Here is an 18,482-nt window from a genome sequence, read left to right on the forward strand (position 1 = left end):
GGTCGTTCAGGTGTCTTTATCATTAGAATGCCAGGGTTGGGGGGCCTCTGTAATAAAAATACCTGGGGTCGCCGAGGTGTCTTTATCATTAGGCTGCCTAGGGTTGCCGAGATGTCTTTGTCATTAGAATTCCTGAGTTCAGCCAAAATTCTCTCCCATTAGAATGCCTGTGGTTGCCCAAATGTCTTTATCATTAAAATGCTTGGGGTTGGCCAGGAGTCTCTCCCATTAGAATGCCTGTGATCACCTGGGTGGCTCTATCATTAGACTATCTGAAGTCGGCCAGTAGTCTCTTTCATCAGAATTTTTGGGTGGCCCAGGTGTCTCTATCATTAGACTGCCTGGAGTTGGTCTGGATTCTCTCCAGTTAGAATGCCTGGGTTCGCTCAGCTGTCTCTATCACTAGAATGCCTGGGTTCATGCAGGAGTCTCTTCTATTAGAATGTTTGGGGTAGCCCAAGTGTCTTTATCATTAGACTCTCTCATTAGAATGCCTGGAGTCGCCCAAAAATCTGTATAATTAGACTTCCTGGGGTTGGCCAGGAGCCTTTTTCTTTAGAATGCCTGGGGTCACCCAGGTGTCTCTATCATTAGACTGCCTGGGTTTGGCAGAACGTCTCTCCCATTAGAATGCCTGTGGTCATGAAGGAGTCTCTATCTTTAGACTGCCTGGGGTCAGACAAGATTCTCTCCCATGAGAATAACTGGGTTTGGCCGGGAGCCTCTCCTATCAGAATGCCTGAAGCTGCCTAGATGTCTCCATCATTAGACTGCCTCGGATTAAATGGGAAATTCTCCCATTACAATGCCTGGGTTCACCCAGGTGTTTCTATCATTAGGCTGCCTGGGTTTGGCCAGGTGTCTCTTTCATCAGAATGCCTGGTGCTGGCCAGGAGTCTCTCTTATTTGAGTGCCTGGTATCGTGGAGGTGTCTATATCATTACAATGCCTGGGGCCGCTCAGGTGTCTCTATCATTAAAAAGCCTCAAGTTGACCAGAAGTTTCTCTCATTAGAATGTCTGTGTTCACCAGTTGTCTCTATCCTTAGACTGCCTGGGGTCGGCCGGGAGTGTCTGTCATTAGAATGCCTGCAGTCACCCAAATGTCTCCGTCATCAGACTGCCTGGAGTCAGCAGGGAGTCTCTACCATTAGAATGCCTGAGGTCTCTCAGGTGTCTCTATAATTAGATTACCTGGGGTCAGCCAGGAATCTCTCCCATTAGAATGCCTGGAGTTTCCCAGGTGTCTCTATGCATAGACTGCCTCTTTCAGCCAAAAGTCTCTCCCAGTAGAATGCCTGGGTTCTGCTGGGAGTCTCCCCTTTTAGAACGCCTGAAGACACCTAGGTGTCTCTTTAATTAGACTGCCTGGGGTCAGCCAGGGGTCTCTTCCATTAGAATGCCTGTGCTCGTCAAGGTGTCTCTATCAATAAACTGCCTGCAGTTTGCCAAAAGTCTCTCGCATTAGAATGCCTGGGGTTGAGCAGGTGTCTGTTATTAGCAAGCCTTGGGTTGGCCAGGAGCCTCTACTATTAAAATGCCTGGAGTTGGGCAGAAGTGTCTCCCACTAGAATGCCTGGGGTTGCACAGGTATCTCAATCATTAGACTTTTTGGGGTTGGCCAGGAGTCTCTCCCATTAGAACGCCTTCGGTTGCCCAGGTGTTTGTTTCATTAGACTGCCTGGTATTGGCTGGGAGTCTCTCCCATTAAAATGCCTGGGGTCTCCCAGGTGTCTCTATCAATAGACTGCTTGGGTCAGTCAGAAGTCTCTCCCATTAAAATGCCTGGGGTTGGATGGGAGTCTCTATTATTAGAATACCTTGGATTGCCCAGGTGTCTCATTTATCATACTGCCTTAGGTCAGCTAGGAGTCTCTCATTAGAATGCCTGTGGTCGCCCAGGTTTCACTTTCATTAGACTGCCTGTGGCCGGCCAAACTTCTTTCACATTAGAATGCCTGGGATCGCCCAAGTGTCTCTATCATTAGACTGCCTGTGGTTAGCCAAAAGTCTCCCATTAAAATGCCTGGGGTCCCCCAAGTGTCTCTATCATTAAACTGCCTGGGTTCGTCTTGGAGTCTGTCTTATTAGAATGCCTGAAGTTACCCAGGGGTCTCTATCCTTAGACCGCCTGAAGTTGGACAAGAGTCTCTCCCATTAGAATCACTGGGGTTCACCAGGAGTCTCTCACATTAGAATCCTTTGCGTTGCCCAGATGTCTCTATCATTAAAATGACTGGGGTGGCCCACTTGTCTTTATCATTAGAATGCTGGGGTTCAGCCAGGAGTCTCTCTGATTAGAATGCCTAGGTTCGCCTAGGAGGCTTTTATTAGAAAGCCTGGGGTCACTTAGTTGTCCCTTATCTTGACTGCCTTGGTTGCCCAGGTGTCTCTATCATTAGACTGCCTGGAGTCGCACAGGTATCTCTATCATTAGAATGCCTGGGGTAGTCCGAGGTTCTTTCCCATTAGAATGCCTGGGGTCACCCAAGTGTCTCTAACATCACACTACCTGGTGTCGACTGGGAATCTCTTTCATTAGAATATCTGGGGTCGCCCAGGTGTCTCTATCATTAGACTGCCTTGGGTAGACAGGAGTCTCTCCCATTAGAAGGCCTGAGTTTGCCCAGGTGTCTCTATCATTAGACTGCCTGGGATCATCCTAATGTTTATCTCATTAGAATGCCTGGTGTCAGCCAAGATTCTCTCCCATTTGAGTGCTTAGGGTGGCATAAGTGTCTCTATCATTACAATGCCTGGGGCACCCAGGTTTCTCTATCATTACAATGACTTGAGACGGCCAGTATTCTATCCCATTAGAATGCCTGTGGTCTCCAGGTGTCTCCATTGTAATACTGCCTGGGGTCAGATGAAAGTGTCTCTCATTAAAATGTCTGGGGTTGCTCAGGTGTCTCTATTATTAGACAGCCTGGGGTAGGCCAGAAGTCTCCTCCATTTGAATGTCTGTGGTTGTCCAGTGTCTCTATCATTAGACAGCCTGTGGTCTCCCAGGAGTCTCTCCATCAGAATACCTGGTAATGACCAAAACTCTCTCTCATTAGTGTCTGGGATTGCCCAGGTGTCTCTACCATTAAAATACTTGGGGTCACCCAGTTGTCTCTATCATTAGAACACCAAGGTTCTGTGGGAAGTCTCTCCCATTAGAATGCCTAGGTTTGCCCAGGTGTTTCTATCATTAGACTGACTTGTGTCATCCAGGAGTCTCTCCCATTAGAATGACTGGGGTCGCCAATGTGTCTCTATCATTAGAATTCCTGGGGTTGGCTGGGGGTCTCTCCTGTAAGAATGGCTGGGGTCGCCCAGGTCTCTCTAACATTAAACTGCCTGGTTTTGCACAGGTGTCCCTAAGATTAGAATGCCTAGGGTTGTCAGGGAGTCTTAACCAATAGAATGCCTGTGGTCACCCAAGTGTCTCTATCATTAGACTGCCTAGGGTCAGCTTAGAGTCTCTCCCGTTAGAATGCATGGGGTCACCCAGGAGTCTATATAATTGAACTGCCTGAGTTTGACCAGGAGTCTCTCTCATTAGAATGCCTGGGATCGCTAAGGAGTCTCTATTTCTAGACTGCCAGGGGTCGGACGAAAGTCTCTCATTAGAATTACTGGGGTTGCCCAGGTGTCTCTATAATTAGACTATCTGGGTTTGGCCAGGAATCTTTCCCATTAGAATGCCCGGGGTTGTTTAGGTGTCTCTATGTGTAGACTGCCTGGAGTTGGCCAGGAGTCACTCCCATTAGAATGCCTTCTGTCACCTGAAAGTCTCTCCTATTAGAATGCTTGGAGGCAGGCAGGGGTCTTTTTAATTAGACTGCCTGGGGTCGTCCAGGACTCCTTCTCGTTACAATGCCTCTGGTCACCCAGTTGTCCCTATCAATAGACTGCCTGGGGTTGGCCTGGAGTCTCTTCCATTAAAATGCCTGGGGTCACCCAGGTACCTCTATAATTAGATTGCTTGGGACCATCCAGGTTTCTCTTTCATTGGGATGCCTGTGATTGCCCATGCTTCTCTAAAATTAGACTCCCTGGGGTCGGCCGGTAGTCTCTCCCATTAGAATGTCTGGGGTCGACCAGGTTTCTCTATAATTAGACTGTGTGGGGTCCACCAGGAATCTCTCCCATTAGAATGCCTGTGGTCACCCAGGTGTCTCATCAACAGACTGCATGGGTCAGCCACGAGTCTCTCCCATTAGAAAGTCTGGTGTCAGCTAGGAGTCTCTTTTATTTGAATGCCTGGGGTCGTTCACGTGTCTTTTTAATTCGACTGCCTGAGGTCGCTTAGGAATCTCTTCCATTACAATGCCTGAGGTCGCCCAGGTTGCACTTTAATTAGACTGCCTTGGGTCGGCCAGGAGTCTCTTTTATTAGAATGCCTGTGGTCACTGAGGTGTCTCTATCATTAGACTGCCTGTGGTCAGCCAGGTGTCTCTCCATTAGAATGCCTCAGTTTAGCCAGGAGTCTCTCACATTGGAATGCCCGTGGTCACCCAGGTGTCCATATTATTAAAATGCTTGGGGCCACCCACTTGCCCCTATAATTAGCATGCCAGGGTTCAGCCTGGAGTGTCTCCCATTAGAATGCCTGAGGTCGCCCAGGTGTCTTTATCATTATTCTGTCTGGTGTCAGCTTGGGTGTCTCTCCCATTAAAATACCTGGTTTTGCCCAGGTGCCTCTATCATTAGAATGCCTGTGGTTGGCTGGAGGTCTCTCCCATAAGAATGACTGTGGTTGCCCAGTTCTGTCTATCATTAGACTGCCTGGGGTCGCAGAGGTGTCTCTATTATTAGAATGCCTAAGGTCTTTTGGGAGTCTCTCTCATTAGAATGCCTAGGGTAGCCCAAGTGTCTTTATCATCACACTGCCTGGGGTTGGTTGGGAGTCTCTTTCATTAGAATGCCTGGGGTCTCCCAGGAGTCTGTACAATTAGACTGCCTGGGGTCAGGAAGGAGTCTCTCCCATTAAAAAGCCTGGGGTAGACCAAGTGTCTCTATCATTAGACTGCCTAGGTACTGCCGGGAGTATCTCATATTAGAATGCCTGGATTGGACCAGGAGTCTATCCCTAGACTGCCTGAAGTCGAATAATAGTCTCTCACCTTAGAATGACTGATGTAGCCAGAAGTCTCTCCAATTAGAATGGCAGGGTTCGCCCAGGTATATTTATCATTAGACTGCCTGGATCTTCCTGGAGTCTCTCTCATTAGAATGCCTGGTGTCAGTCAAGAGTCTCTCCCATTTGAGTACCTGGGGTCACACAGTTGTCTCTATCATTAGAATGCCTGGGGTCACCCAGGTGTCTCTATAATTACAATACCTCGGGATGATCGGTAGTCTCTCTTATTAGAATGCCTTCGGTCACCAGGTGTCGCTATCATAATACTGCCTGAGGTCAGACAGGAGTATCTCTTATTAGAATGCCTGGGGTCACCCAGGTGTTTCTATCATTAGACTGCCTGGGGTCAGCCAGAAATCTTCCCCATTAGAGTGCTTGGGGTCACCCATGTGTCTCTACCCATAGACTGCTTGGGTTGGCCAAGAGTCTCTCCCAGACTTCTCTCTCATTAGACTGCCTGGTGTCAGACAGGAGTCTCTCTCAATTGAATGCCTGGTGTCAACTGAAAGTTTCTCCCATTAGAGTGCCTGGATTCTCACAGGTGTCTCTATCATTACAATGCCTGGGTTGCCCATGTGTCTCTATCATTAGAATGCCTCATGTCGGCCAAGAGTCTCCCTGCATTAGAATGCCTGCAATCGCCCAGGTATCTCTATCATTAGATTGCCTAGGGTCGGCCAGGAATCTATCCCTTTAGGATGCCTGGGGTCCCTTAGGTGTCTCTATGCATAGACTGCCTGGTGTAGGCCAGGAGTCACTTCCATTAGAATGCCTTGGGCCGGCTGAGTCTCTCCTACTAGAATGCCTTGGGTCACCCAGTGGTCACTTTAATTAGACTGCCCGGGGTCGTCCAAGAGTCTTTATTATTAGAATGTGTGTGGTCACCCAGAGGTCCCTATCAATGGACTCCCTGGGTTCAGCCAGGAGTCTCTCCCATTAGAATGTCTGGGGCCACCCACATTTCACTTCAATTAGACTGCCTGTGGTTGGCCAAAAGTCTCTCACATTAGAATGCCTAGGGCCACCCAGGGTTTTCTATCATTAGACTGCGTGTGGTTGGCCAAAAATTTCTCCCATTAAAATTCCTGAGGTCCCCCAAGTGTCTCTATTATTAGACTGCCTGGGTTCGGCTGGGAATCTCATATTAGAATGCCTGGAGTCACCCAAATGTCTCTATCCTTAGACTGCCTGAAGTCGGACAAGAGTTTCTCCCATTAGAATCACTGGGGCTTGCCAGGAGTCTCTCACGTTAGAATGCCCAGGGTCACTCAGGTGTCTCTATCATTAAAATGATTGGGGTGGCCCACTTGTCCCCATCATTAGATTGTCAAGGCTTGGCCAGGAGTCTGATTAAAATGCCTTGGGTCGTCTGGGAGTCTCTTTTATTAGAAAGCATGGGGTCGCTTACGTGTCTCTTATTTAGACTGCCTGGGGTTCCCCAGGTGTCTCTATCATTAAACTGCCTGGAGTTGCACAGGTATCTCTATCACTAGAATGCCTGCGGTGGTCTGAGAGTCTTTCCCATAAGAATGCCTGGGGTCACCCAAGTGTCTCTATCATCACACTGTCTGGTGTTGGCTGGGAGTATCTTTTATTAATGTCTCTAACATCAGATTGCCTGGGGTCGTTGGGGAGTCTCCTCCATTAGAATGACTTGGGTGGCCCAAGTACCTCTATTTTTAGACTGCCTGGGGTGGGCTGGGAGTCTCTCCTAGTAGAATGCTTGGGGTGGCCCAGGAGTTTGTATAATTGAGCTTCCTGGGTTCAACCAGGACTCTCTCCCATTAGAATGCCTGGGGTCGCCCAGGAGTCTCTATCCTTAGACTTTCAGATGTCAGATGAAAGTCTCTTTCATTAGAATGCCTGGGGTCGCCAAAGTGTCTCTATAATTAGACTGTCTGGGTTCGGCCAGGTATCTATTTCATTAGAATGCTTGGGGTCGCTTAGGCTTCTGTATGCATAGACTGCTTGGAGTCGAACAGGAGTCACTCCCAATAGAATGCTTTCGGTCAGCCGAAAGACCCTCCTATTAGAATGCCTGGTGGCACCCAGGGGTCTCTTTAATTATACTGCCTGAGGTCGTCCAGGCATCTTTCTCATTACAATGCCTAGGGTCGCCCAGATGCCTCTATCATTAGACTGTCTGTGGTCATCCAGGAGTCTCTTTCACTGAAATGCCTGTGGTCGCCTATTTGTCTCTATCATTAGACTGCCTGGGGTCAGCCTAGCAATAAATGAAAGTTTAACTAAGCTATACTAAACCCAGGGTTGGTTAATTTCGTGCCAGCCACTGCAGACATTAGTCTCTCCCATTAGAACGCCTGGGGTCGCCCAAGTTTCTCTATAATTAGACGTGTGAGGTCAGCCAGGAATCTCTCCCATTAGAATGCCTCCAGTCACCCAGGTGTCTCTATCAATAGACTGCTTGGGTCAGCCAGGAGTGTCTCCCATTAGAATGCCTTGGGTCAGCTAGGATTCTCTCTTATTTGAAAGCCTGGGGTTACCCAGGTGTCTTTTTAATAAAACTGCCTGCGGTCGGCCAGGAGTCTCTCCCATCAGAATGCCAGGAGTTGCCCATTTGTCACCTTAATTAGACTGCCTTTGGTTGGCCAGAAGTCTCTCCTATTAAAATGCCTGTGGTAGCCCAGGTATGTCTATCATTAGACTGCCTGTGCTTAGGCAGGAATCGCTCCATTAGAATGCCTGAGGTTAGCCCTGAGTCTATAACATTAGAATACCTGTGGTCGCCCAGGTGTCTCTATCATTGAAATGCTTGGGGTTGCCCACTTGTCTCTATCATTAGAATGCCTGGGGTGGGCCAGAAATCTCTCTCATTAGAATGCCTGTTGTCACCCAAGTTTCTATCCATAGACTGCTTGGGTTGGCCAGGAGTCTCTCCCATTAAAATGTCTGGGTCTCCCAGTTTCTCTATCATTAGACTGCCTAGGGATGACTGGAAGTCTCTCCCATTAGAATACCTGGGTTGCCCAGGTGTCTCTATTGTTAGACTGCCTGGCATCAGACAGGAGTCTCTCATTAGAATGCCTGATGTCAACCAAAATTCTCTCCCATTAGAATGCCTGGGGTCTCACTGGTGTCTAAATAATTACAATGCCTGGGGTCTCCCAGGTGTCTCTATCATTAGAATGCCTCGGGTTGGCCAAGAGTCTCTTGCATTAGAATGCCTGCAATTGCCCAGGTGTCTCTAACAGTAGACTGCCTGGGGTCAACCGTAAGACTCTCCCATTATAATGCCTGGAATCGCCCAGGTGTCCCTATGCATAGACTGTCTGGGGTCGGCCAGGAATCTCTCTTATTAGAATACCTGAGGTCGCCCAGGTGTCTCTATCAATAAACTGCCAGGATTCTCCCCCATTATAATGTCTGAGATTGGGTAGGAGTCTCTTATTTTAATGCCTGGGGTCACCCAGATGTCTATTTAATTAGAGTGCCTGGGGTCGGCCAGGGGTCTCTCTCATTAGAATGCCTGGGATCGCCCAGGTATCTCTATCATTAGACTGCCTGTGCTTAGCCAGGTGTCTCTCCATTAGAATGCAAGAGGTTGGTCAGGCGCCTCTCACATTAGAATTCCTATGGTCACTCAGGTGTCTTTATCCTGAAAATGATTGGAGTCACCCACTTGTCTCTATCATTTGAATGCCAAGGTTTGGCCTCGAGTCTCTCCTATTAGAATGCCTGGGGCTGCCCAGGTGTGTCTGTCATTATACTGTCTGGGATCGTTTGGGAGTCTCTTCCATTAAAATGCCTGGTGTCACCCAGGTGTCTCTATCTTTAGGATGCCTGTAGTCAGCTTGGGGTCACTCTCATTAGAATGCCTGGTGTCAACCAAGAATAACTCCCATCTGAGTGCCTGGGGTCCACAGGAATCTCTATCATTGAAATGCCTGGGGTCACCCAGGTGTCTCTGTCATTACAATACCTTGGGACGACCAGTAGTCTCTTCCATTAAAATGCATGGGGTCACCAAATTGTCACTTTAATTAAACTGCATGGGGTTGGCAAACAGTCGCTCCCATTAGAATGCCTGCAGTCGCCAAGGTGTCTCTATCATTAGACTGCCTTGGGTTGGTTGGGAGCCTCTCCCATTAAAATGCCTGGTGTTGCCCAGGTGTCTCTATCATTAGACTGCCTGGGGTTAGAAAATATTCTCTTCCATTAGAATGCTTGGGTTTGCCCAACTGTCTTTAATATTTGACTGCCTGGGGTTGGCCAAAAGTCTCTCTTATTAGAATGCCTGGTGTCAGCTGGGAGTCTTTCTCATTTGAGTGCCTGGGGTCACACAGGTGTTTCTATCATTAAAAATGCCTCGGGTCGCCCAGGTGTCTCTATTATCACAATGCCTCGGGATGACTGAGAGTCTCTCCCATTAGAATGCCCGTGGTTGCCCAGGTGTCTCAATCATAAGACCACCTGAGGTCAGATGGGAGTCTCTCCCATTAGAATGCCTGGGGTCACTTAGGTGTCTCTATCATTAGACTGCCTGGGTTCGGCCAGGAGGCTTTTCCATTAGAATATCTGGGATTGGCCGGCAATCTTTTCCCATTAGAATGCCTGGGTTTTGCCAAAAGTTTATCCCATTAGATTGTCTGGAATCGCCCAGGTGTCTATATCATCAGACTACCTGGTCGACTGGAAGTTTCTCACATTAGAATGCCTTGGGTCACCCAGGTGTCTCTATCATTAGACTGCCTGAGGTCGGCTGGAAGTGTCTCCCATTAGAATGGCTGAGGTCTCCCATGTGTCTCTATAATTAGACAGCCTGCCTGGGGTCAGCCACGAGTCTCAAAAACAAAAACAAAAACAAAAACAAACAAACAAAAAAACCATGGGTAACCCAGGTTTCTTTATCCTTAGACTGCCTAGATTCAGCCAGGAGTCTCTTTCATTAGAATGCCTGTTGTTGCCCAGATGTCTCATTCTTAGACTGCCTAGGTTCCATCAGGGGTCTCTCCCATTAGAATGTCTTGGGTCAGCCAGGGTCTCTCCCTTTAAAATGCCTGGGGTTCATCAGGGGTCCCTCCCTATAGAATGTGTTGGGTAACCTGGGAGTTTATCCTTTTAAAATGCATGGAGTCCCCCAGGTGTCTCTATCATTAGAATGCCTGGGTTCAACCACGGGTCTTTCCAATAAGAATGCCTGTGGCCTCACAGGTGTCTCCATCATTAGATTGCCTGCAGTCAGCCACGGTTCTCTCCCATTAGAATGCCTGGGGTTGCCCATGTGTCTCAATAATTAGACTGCTTGCAATCAGCAAGGAGTCTCTCCCAAGAGAATGCCTGGGGTTGAGCTGGAGTCTCTCCCAATATGAAGGCTGTGTTCTCCCAGGTGTCACTATCATTAGAATGCCTGGGGTCAGCTAGGAGACTCTCCCATTAGAATGCCTAGTCTCACCGAGGTGTCTCTATCATTAGACGGCCTCCAGTTGGCTGGTAGTTTCTCCCATTAGAATGCCTGGGATCATCTGGATGGGTTGGCCAGGAGTCTCTCACATTAGAATGCCTGTGGTAGCCCAGCTGTCTCTATCATTAAAATGCTTGGGTTTGCCCATTTGTTTCTACCAATAGAATGCCAGGGTTTGTCCCAGAGCCTCTCCCATTAGTGTAGGGGTTCAGTCAAGATGCTGGGGAAAACTATAAAACACAAACATTCTTGGAAGGCCAGGGGGTTTTGTATAGCTTCAAATACTTTGTCTGAAGGTGGCCCAATCCTCTTTGAACTATAGCAAGGGTAATTAATATAGGAACATAGAGTAGTTTACCTAAATAGCTTGTTTACTCATGTGGTCCTAAAACTAACCTCTGATCATCCACTGGTGCATGATTGCTCTCTACTCTGGGGTTTAGCAACAATAATTACCTTCTAGTGGTGTTTACCTGAGACTTCTGTCATTAAATGTGTGCTAAATAAATGCCGGGAGGGCCAACAAGTCAGAGCCGTGGCTGACAGGACTCTTCTTGGAGTCTGTAAGTGGCCTGGATGCTCAGCAGGACTGACAAGCATAAGATCTGTGTCAGTGTACATTATTCATCCGACGTTCAGTCAGGGTTTGCAGGACAAACCCCCGCAGGTGGTGACCCCAACATGATCAAGGCAGTGAAGGAAGCGCGACGGACACCCTGAAAATGAAGGTGAAAAAGGAACCTTGTCGTCAGCGAGTAATCAGTAAGTCATTGGTGCCCACTCAGGATCTCCAAGTTCAAGGGAGATTGTTCAGGCTGAGGTTTCATCATGAGACAACAGTTAACAGCTCAACAGAAACAGTATATAAAAGTGTTGAAACAGCTGCTTAAGGTTAGTGGAGCCTCAGTTTTGCAGGCTCAATTAAATGACTTAATGCAAACTGTTACAAGTGAAAGCCTATGGTTCCCAGAAAAAGGCATGCTAGACATAAAGCTCTCGGAACAAGTGGGGAGAAATCTTAAACAGCATTATGCACAAAGGCAACGGGTCCCAGTAACACCTCTAACGCTATGGGCTGTAATTAGGGTGGGCCAGGCTCCATTATACACAGAAGAGCCTAAAAAGGGGAAGGAGGAACCGTAACCTGCCTTACCACCTCCTTTTCCTTCAGCCCCGATATATCACCGGGCCAGAATAACAAAAAAGAAACAGGTTTTTCCTGAGCCACCTCCTCCAAGAGATAGGAAAAAGGACAGGAGACACGCTACACCTATGAGACCCTGTCTAAACAAGCGGCATTAGAAGCGGAGCTTTTAGCCTGCCTGGTAATGCAAGGTCAGCAAGGCAATCAGGTACCTAAAGGGTTAAGAAAAAGCATTAGAGGCCAGAGTGCTGCAGTCAAGCAGGTAGTAAATAGAAAGACTCCGAAGCAGGGAAGCTTGCAAACACAGCCAGCAAATGCTCCCAAAAACTCGGCCTGCGTGGCAGCTGTGTTGACAAAAAGCCAGGTCCAGTGCGCCAGAGCGGCCTGCTACTGAGGGGCAGAAGGTGTGCGCGGGAAGGCTCGCCCAGCCTGCAGCAGCCACCTGGTGGCAGGAGGAAGGAGCGGCACACGCAGAAAGAAGCGGTGCAGACAAGAAGCGGCAGTGCCTGAGCAAGCACATCGCAGCCGCTGCCCCGGGACCTGCCCGCTCAGCTCTACAGCTCCGCAGGTGGCCCACGGCAAAATTTCATGTGTTTATTGTATACAGAGATGTCCCAAATTATAATTCTCTGCTAAGATTTAAGTAAAATTTAAGAATTTAAAAGACCTCTTTCAGATAATAGCCACTGTTATCTCTTGCTTGCCCCTAGCGTGACTCTCTCCAAATCCAATTAAAATAAAACCGTAACCTCTGAATGACAGAAATTACAGAGGGCCCATGAATTAGTTGGAGAGCAATTGAAAGCTGGGCATGTTGAATTATCTACCAGCCTTTACAATTCACCCATTTTCATCATTCCCCAAAAGTCTGGGAAATGGAAACTTTTGCATGACCTACGTGCTATTAATGCCAATTTGCAACCTGTGGGACCCCTTCAGCAGGGGCTCCCTTCCCCCACGGCAATTCCTCAAGATTGGCCTATAATAGTTGTTGACATAAGACATTCTTTTAGATGATTACCCTAGCAGAACAGGACAGAGAAAAAATTGCGTTTACAATACCAGCTATCAAAAATGAAAAGCCAGCTTGTTGATTTCATTGGAAAATCCTTCCTCAAGGAATGCTAAACAGTCCTACCATGTGTCAGTATCATGTAAATTGAGCTTTGCTCCCAAGTAGAAAAGAATTTCCTGATTGCACAGATATTCATTTTGTGGATGATATTCTACTAGAAGCTCCAACGGAGCCAATATTTTAAATTTATATTCCTCTGTCATAAAGAATACACAGCTAAGAGGTCTAATCACTGCACCTGGGAAAGTACAGATTTCTTCTCCTTGGATATATGTTGGGTACATACTAACCTCCTGGTGAGTAAGACCTCAAAAGGTTAAATTAAATACTAGCAACTCATATACCTAAAATGATTATCAAAAAATACTGAGAGATATTAATTGGCTTCAACCCACTTTGGGAATTCCTACTGATAAGCTACACAACTTGTTTTCTATCTTAAAGGGCAATCCAGCCCTGGATTCTCCCAGATATTTAACCCGTGCAGCAAAAAGGGAAATCGAGGAAATAGAGCAAGCCACCTCTCAGAGGCAGCTAAATCGCATTGATCCACCTTATTCAATTCAATTGTTTATCTTTCCCACCAAACACTCCCCTACAGGGTTAATAGGGCAAATAGCCCCCAGGCTACGCTTCCTAGAATGGGTTTTTTGCTCACATACCAGGACTAAAACACTGTCTCCCTATATTCAGTTCATTACTAAAGTCATCTATTCAGGCTGCAAACGATGCAATCAGCTGCTAGGTTATGATCCTGATATCATCAGGATTCCTTTAAGTAAAAAGCAATTTGAAGCAGTATTGCACATATCGATATATCTGCAAATAGCTTTCTCTGATTACACAGGACAAATAGAGCATGAACTTCCTGCTGATAAACTTCTTCATTTCTTATCTCATATGCCAGTAATCTTGCCCACAAAAATAGTTTACGCCCCCATACCTAATGCTTTAACACTATTTACTGATGGTTCTTGTAAACATGGAAAAGTGACAGTCTGGTGGAGACCCATCATTCAGTCACTCAATCTGGGCTTACTAGCACTCAGAGAGCTGAAATGGGGCCCTGATACTGGTCTTGGAAATTTTTCCACTCAGCCCATCAATATAGTGAGTGATTCAGCTTACTTTGTTTATTGTAGAACCTTAAAACAGCATTAATTAAATCCAATCTTGAGTCCATCCTGTGTGCTCTTTTTCTTTGACTTCAGCAATTACTAGATCTAAGTACACATCCTATTTTTATCACATGCATTGGAGCTCACAGCTCTCTGCCTGGCCCATTGGCTTATGAAAATGAACAAGTTGGCCAGGTGTGGTGGATCATGCCTGTAATTCCAGCACTTTGGGAGGCCGAGGCAGGCGGATCACGAGGTCAGGAGATTGAGACCATGGTGAAACCCCATCTCTACTAAGAAACAAATAATAATAATACAAAAAAAAAAAAATAGCCAGGCATGGTGGCGGACGCCTGTAGTCCCAGCTACTCGGGAGGCTGAGGCAGGAGAATGGCATGGACCCAGGAGGCGGGGCTTGCAGTGAGCTGGGATAGCACCACTGCACTCCAGCCTGGGTGACAGAGCGAGACTCTGTCTCCAAAAAAAAAAAAAAAAAGAAAATTAACAAGTTGACCCAGAAGTCATGACATCACTGCTTGACCAAGCCACCAAATCACATCAATTTTTCCACCAAAATTGGAGAACTTATCTAAACAATTTCAACTTACCCAGAGGCTGGCTAAACAAATTATCTTGCAATGCCTGGATTGTCAGCTCACAGGCACATCCCCTCCTTCCACAGGTATTAACTTTTGAGGACTAGAACCCCAACAGTCATTTAATTAGTGCACATGCTCTGCCTGGAAAGTCAACTCAATATGTCATTAAACATATTTTAACTTTTGCATTTATGGGACTGCCCACCAAAATTAAAACTGATAATGGTCCAGCTTATGCCAGTTCACAATTTCAACAATTTTGCCACACATGGAACATCCAATATTCCACAGGCATCCCATATATGGACAAGCCATAGTAGAATGTGCCCACTCCACCATTAAAAATATGCTCAAAAAACAGAAAAGAGGGAGTATGGGTAAAGTTCCTGCAATGCTATTGGCACACGCCTTATTTACTCTTAATTTTTAAAATTTAGATGACAAAGTTCAATCAGCTGTAGAAAAGCACTTTGCAATAACCTCAGAAGACATAAAACCTGCAGTTTTATGCGAAGATGTAAACAGAAATGAATGGTGTGGTCCAAATGAATTGTTAACGTGGGGAAGAGGGTATGCTTGTTTTTCCACAACCTCAGGTCCTCTTTGGATTCCAGCACGATGCATTAAACCATACCATGGTGTGGCTAGGACCCAACCCGGTACCAGAAATGAAGAAAATTGCCTTGCTTAGCTTCTGAGATCAGACAGAAACATATTGGCTAAAGTTAAAAAAGGTATCATCCAGTTTTTTTTGTAAACCAGACTTCAAAATAAAGCACAACAGGTTTTTCTTAAAGCACTAACCTGCTCTTTAACAAAGATTATAAAAGGTCTCTTAGCACAGGCACCACCCCTAGAATTTCCAGTAAACCAGCACCAGCCTGGAGACTACGCCCTCATCAAATGATGGAAAGAAGAAAAAACTCCAGCCAGTCTAAGAAAGACCCTACAGGACCTGCAGCCCCAGACGATGGAGCTTCCATGGATGATGCAGGCCCCAGACATTATGCTGAAGAAGCATAAGGTTAAGCCAAATAATTTATTCCTTTTTAATTCTCTCTCTCTGCCTGCAACCAGTACTTGCTACACTCTATTAAGCTCATCTCTGAAATCCACCCTTTTTTATGTGCTGTTACTTAACAAACACCCCCTTCAGAGCTTCTAACAGTGAGACTGCTTGGCTAAAAGAAATTAACATACTCCCGGTGGGGTTCCTCATTGATGGCATAGAGTGAACTGAGATGTCAAGTAACACTATGGTTCACTCTTTGACTGGAAAATAATGTTGCTAATTATAATCATGATTATATTATGGGATTTGCTAATTCTAGGATGCAAAGCCGGAATAAAAGCAATGGCTGCCATGCCTTACAAACCTGTTGCTGCATACATCTGCACTCTCCAATCAAAAAAACCTAATGCAGAAAACAGAAAAGGGGGAGATGTAGGGGTTCAAGCAGGATAGTGGGGAAAATTATAAAACATAAACCTTCTTGGAAGGCCAGGGGGGTTTGCATAGCTTCAGATAGCTTGGCTGAAAGTGGCCTAATCCTCTTTGAACTATAGCAAGGGTAACTAACATAGGAATGTAGAGTAGTTTATCTAAATAGCTTGTTTACTCATATGGTTCTAAAACTAACCTCTGACCATCCGCGGGTGCATGATTGTTCTCTACTCTTTGGTTCAGCAACAGTCATTACCTTCTAGTGGTGTTTGCTTGGGACTTCTGTCATTGAATGTGTGCTAAATAAATGCTGGGAGGGCCAATGAGTCGGGGCCACGGCTGACAGGACTCTCCTTGGAGTCTGTAAATGGCCCAGACACTTGGCAGGACTGACAAGCATAAGATCTGTGTCAGTGTATGTTATTTATTCATTGTTGAGTCAGGGTCTGCAGGACAGACCCCAGCATATTAGAATGCCTGGGGTCACCCAAGTGTCTTTATCATTAGACTGCCTGGGTTCGGGCAGGAGTCTTTTATTAAAATGCCTCGGTTGGCCAGGTGTCTCTATCATTAGACTGCCTGGGGTAGCACAGGTGTCTCTATCATTAGACTGCCTGGGGTAGCACAGGTGTCTCTATCATTAGAATGCCTGGGGTTGTCCAGGAGTCTTTCCTATTAGAACGCCTGGGGTTGCCCAAGTGTCTCTATCATCACGCTGCCTAGGGTTGGACACGAGTCTCTTTTATTACAATGCCTAAGGTCGCCCAGGAGTCTATATAATTAGACTCCCTGGCGTTGGCCAGAAGTCTCTCTCATTAGAATGCCTGAGATCCCCCAGATGTCTCTATCCTTAGACTGCCTGGATTTGGCCAGGAGTCTTTGTTAACAAAATGCCTGGAGTCATTCAGGAGTATTTATCCTTAGACTGCATGGGGTCAGAGAAGAGTCTCTTTCACTAGATTCACTGGAGTTTGCCAGGAGTCCCTCCTATTAGAATGCCTGTGGTCGCTCCCATCTGTTTTTATCATTTGACCACGTGGGGTAGGCCAGGAGTCTCTCTCATTAGAATTCCTAGTGTCAGCTGGGAGTCTCTCCCATTTGGGTGTCTGGGGTCGCCCAGGTGTCCCTTTCATTACAATGCCTCAGGAGGACCAGGAGTCTCTCCCATTAGAATGCATGCTGTCGCCCACGTGTCTCTATTATAAAACTGCCTGGCGTCGGATGAGAGACTCTCCCATTAGAATGCCAGGGGTTGCTTAGGTGTCTCTATTATTAGACTGCCTGGTGTTGGCTGGGAGTCTCTCATCTTAGAATGCCTGGGATTACCCAGGAGTGTCTACCCTTAAAGTGATGGAAATCGATGAGGGGTGTCTCATTAGAATGCCTGGGATCAGCAAGAATTCTCTTCCATTAGAATGCCTGAAGTCACCCAGGTTTTTTTATAATTAGACTTCCAGGGGTCGGCCAAGAATCTCATCCATTAGTATGCCTGGGGTCTCCCAGGTGTCTCTATGCATGCACTGCTTGTTTCAGCCAGAAGTCTCTCCCAGTACAACGCCTTTGGTCGGCTGAAAGTCTCTCCTATTAGAATGCCTTTGGTCCCCCAGATGTCTCTTTAATTAGGCAGCCTTTGGTCAGCCAGGAGACTTTCCCATTAGGATGCCTGCAGTCTCCCAGGTATCATTGTCATTAGAATGCTAGGGGTTGGCCGGGAGTCTCTCCCATTAGAATGTCTTGGGTCGCTCAGCTGTCTCTCTCATTAGACTGTCTGTGGTCAGCCAGGAATCTCTCCTATTAGAATGCCTTGGGTCACCCAGGTGTATTTATCAATAGACTGCCTGGGGTTGGCCCGGAGTCTCTCCCATTGAAATGCCTGAGGTCGGACAGGAATATCTTCCTTTAGAATGCCTGTGTTTGCCCAGTAGTCTCTACCAATAGACTGCCTGTGGTCAGCCGGGTGTCTCTCCCATTAGAATTCCTGCAGTCACCCAGGTGTCTCTGTCATTACACTCCCTGGGGTCAGCCGGAAGTCTCTCCCATTAGAATGCCTGGGGTCGCCCAGGTGTCTCTATAGTTAGACTGCCTGGCATCGACCAAAAATCTCTCTCATTAAAATGCCTGTGGACAACCAGTTCTCTCTATCCATAGACTGCTTTCTTCGTCCAGGAGCCTCTTACATTTGAACGCCTGTGGTTGACTGGGAGTCTCTGCTGTTAGAATGCCTGGGGCCTCCCAGGTGTCTCTTTCATTAGACTGCCTGGGGTCAGCCAGGATTCTCTCCATTAGAATGCCTGCTGTTGTGAAGTGTCTCTATCATTAGATTGCCTGGAATCGCCCAGGTGTCTCTATCATTAGAATGCCTAGAGTCAGCCAGGAGTCTCTTTCATTAGAATTCCTGGGTTGGCCAGGAGTCTGTCACATTAGAAGGCCTGGGGTCGCTAAGGTGTCTCTATCATTAAAATGCTTGGGGTCACCCACTTTTCTCTATCATTAGAATGGCTGGGCTAGGCCAGGAGTCTCTCCCTTTAGAATTCCCGGGGTCCCCCAGGT

The 18,482-nt window shown here is 46.9% G+C and overlaps 1 long non-coding RNA gene across 8 annotated transcripts in view; it reads right to left on the minus strand.

Moving 5' to 3' along the window:
• LOC112130133 (uncharacterized) overlaps positions 1 to 18,482 on the minus strand; it is a 61,213-nt gene that overhangs the window by 17,770 nt on the left and 24,961 nt on the right. For all 8 annotated transcript variants that reach the window (XR_010138462.1, XR_010138465.1, XR_010138458.1 and 5 more), the window contains exon 3: positions 11,026 to 11,268. This is a non-coding gene — a long non-coding RNA (uncharacterized LOC112130133). The remainder of the gene's footprint in view (positions 1 to 11,025; positions 11,269 to 18,482) is intronic.

The sequence above is a fragment of the Pongo abelii genome, chromosome 20 (genome assembly GCF_028885655.2).
Source record: "Pongo abelii isolate AG06213 chromosome 20, NHGRI_mPonAbe1-v2.0_pri, whole genome shotgun sequence".
NCBI lineage: Eukaryota > Metazoa > Chordata > Mammalia > Primates > Hominidae > Pongo > Pongo abelii.